This window comes from Nicotiana tabacum, chromosome 2 (genome assembly GCF_000715075.1).
Source record: "Nicotiana tabacum cultivar K326 chromosome 2, ASM71507v2, whole genome shotgun sequence".
Lineage (NCBI taxonomy): Eukaryota > Viridiplantae > Streptophyta > Magnoliopsida > Solanales > Solanaceae > Nicotiana > Nicotiana tabacum.
In genome coordinates, this window is record NC_134081.1 from 120352968 (window position 1) to 120356499 (window position 3532).

Here is a 3532-nt window from a genome sequence, read left to right on the forward strand (position 1 = left end):
ATCATGATTAACAAGTGTTATATTCATTAAATGTCATCTTGGGACGCACAGGGTGTAACAAAATGTTCCTCTCTCTTTGGAAATCTAGAGTTAGCAATCACCAGCTCAGATGCCTTAGCGAAATCCAGCAATGAAGTTCCTCCTACGTTCCTCTCACCAAAACCGAAGCCACCATGTACCTCGCCATAGCCGCCTACAGTCGACCCAATATGACCATTGAAATTCCCTCCTATAAATAATCTCTCAGCAGGTGGAATACTACGCATAATCTCATCCAACCCCTCCTAGAAGCGCCTCTTGACCTCCTTATCCAAGCCTGCTTGCGTCGCATACACACTCATGACATTTAGGGTACTCTCTCCAACCACCAACTTAATAGACATTAACCTATCATTCACCTGCCTAACCTCTACCACAGACTCTCTAAGTTCCCTATCCATCAGAGTACATACACCATTCTTACCCTTCAGGACTCCAGAGTACCACAGCTTGTACTCGTCTGCATTCCTCGCCCTCGATCCTACCCATCGAGCCTCTTGGACATACGCTATATTGACTTTCCTCTTCTTCGGGATCTTTTCCAGCTCTATACACTTACCCGCCAATGTACCTATGTTCCAGGACTCAATTCTCAACCTATATGCACCTTTGTGCCCCTTACCTCCCTTGCCTCCTGTCCCACCCCCTGGCCCATCCACTGGCCTCCCCGAGGACATGACCTTACTCTACCATCCCAAACTATAGCCACTGTACCTATAACAGACTAAGGAGAATCATTCACTTGCACTAGGCAAACGGACCAGACTAGGAGAAAACAAGTTGCAGCTAATAGAATGCTTAACACTAATGCGAACTAAAAAGGCGATAATTTAACTACCACAAGGGAAAGAAGATTAGGAAAGCGGGAGGTACCAACTCCCGAGAATAGAACCTGGAGGTTGTCTTGGTGCACACGGCGCTGTTGCGACACCTGGCTAGCAGCCCTTCTATATTTGCGCGTCCGTTCCTCGTTCGTCTCCAATAGCCACCACGTAATACCTGAAAGAAACAACAAACCCAAGACCAAAAAAACAAAGGGTGCTGCCTCCGCTACCACCGGTGGAACCCTAACAAACGCAAAGAAGAGAAAAATAAGAGAAAAGGAGGGGAAACAAGTGGGGGGATATTTGGTCTAACACACAAGTACAACGAAGAGGAAGAGAAGAAGGAAAGAAATGGAGGGGGAGAGGGATAGGGGCAGAAGGGAGGGCAGTGATATGGGGAGGGGGGAAGGGGATCTTTCTGAGAACTAGGAAGAGAGAGGGCGACCAGACGACCGTCACCGATGTCGCGCCGACTATGGGGGGAGAAGAACAAGACAGGGAAGAGAGTTGGGGGGTGTGAAAGAAATGAGGAAAGAGAGATAGGGATGTGAGAGAGATGGGGGAAGAGAGATGGGGATGGAGAGAGGGGACTTACCTTGGGGAGAGTGGTTGTCGGCGTCTATGCTGGTCGCCGGAAGTGAATTAGTCGTTAGGGCTGGGAGAAATTTCGGGGAGAGAGAAAGTCGTAGAGGAGAGAGAGTACCGAAAGATAGATCTTTAGTGACACTGGTAATATCCTAGATAATCTCCAATAGTATATAAAAATTAAGAACTTTACCAAATTAGATCGACATTACAAGGATAAAAATAAAATAAATCACAATACAAAAAAGAGGTTAAATTCTATGTATGCAATTTGATTATATGCTTATGTAGCATCTTACGTAAATAGAAGAAAGAGAGAAAATTATGGAAGTGCCATTCAATTCAAGTAAGATCAAGTTTATAGGACCTACGCTTCACGTTTGTGTAGTTTAAATCGAAAAAGAATTCCATCATTAGGTAATTTACACTTAAATCCTTAAATTATACAAATATTTAAGGGCATCAAAGTCGATCAATATTTCAAGAATATTTTAGTCATTCAATATTTACCATAAATTATTCGTGCTTTTATAATAATATAGATATAGATATAGATATAGATAGATTAACATATATTACACAACACCTATTTTTAAATTACGCAGTTGTGTGGATAACTATTTAGGCTAATTCTTAGAAAGAAACTTCTAACCCATGGACATTTTGTCCCAACACCATGCTACAGACTTGCATCGATGATGGGCTTTAAAGTCCAATTAATTTCATAGGCCCAGTGTGAGGGTGAAGCAGAAGCGCTATCAATTACATGCGGAATTTTTACACAAATAATAGCGGGTCATATTTATTGTTTACTTTTTTAGCCATATACATAGATTATATGTTGATTATACATAATTATACACATATAATATATAAATTATGAATATATTATATGTCCACCGGCTATTTTTAATTTAAGTAAAAACTACCTTGTATAGCCCCTCAAAATTTTAATAGCCCATGTTTTCCCCTGGACCCGAAATGTCCCTCCGGCCCAAACATATTACATCTAATGGACCATAATCCATAATACACTGACCCGCCTCTTAACTCATTTTCCTATTGTACTCGACTCTCAATGCACTGACCCGCCTCTCGAAACACCATTTCTTCTCAAACACAGCTTCTCCATGTTTACTCTTGCTCTCAATGTAAGTCAAAATTTAGTAGGTTTTCCGATTTTTGTTCATAGTCAACTCTATAATGGAGGAAAAGAAGTCTTTGAAGAAAAATAGGAAGTTGAGGGCATCTCCACATTCTATGAAATTAGCTGGTAAATTAGTGAAATATAACCCTAGTTTTATTAGGAATGATGATGACGATTTTGAAGATTTACCAGAATTTGGGTACTATTTGGGGCTTGCAACCCCTCAATCTGTTGAAGCAATGCAAAATACCCCTATTAAAGGAATGCAAAGTACCTCTGTTGATAGAAGGACTTGTTCACATAGCGGGACTCCCAGTGATAGAGTAACGAGGTCATAAACTGCTCAGTGAATAGTTGTTGAAAAAGGCACAAGTTCAAAAAGAAAGATCAAAATGGTGGGAAAGGATGTTGTGAAGGATAAGGGTAAAGGTTCTAAAAGGAAGGCTAAAACGGATGGGGATGATGTTCCATTAAAAAAGAGAAAAGTTCATGTTGATCAAAAATGTTCTAGCTCATCTGATTTGAATGTATTTTCTAATGATATAATTCTGACTTGTGTGCACTTAGTTTATTTTAGTATGTAGAAAATTTATCCAATATAGTAGTTATGTTCCAGATTTGAATATAAAATGTATCATTCTTTTTCATATTGCATATAATTTGTATCAAGTCAATAAGTAATGTGCAATTTGTATATAAAGTGTATCATCTATCCACATAGTGTATACGTAATGTTTAAAGTGCGTATTTGTGATTGATATGAAGCTTATATATATTTATATTTATGTGTTGTGTGCAGCTTTGGGATTACTATGTTCCTTTGGGTGATCATTATAGTACTCGTATCAGTGTGCATACAAACTGCAGTATAGTAAAATATTTGAAAGATTCTTTGGAAGATCAGCAGATTGAGATGTTTAGAAGAACATCTTTTGGT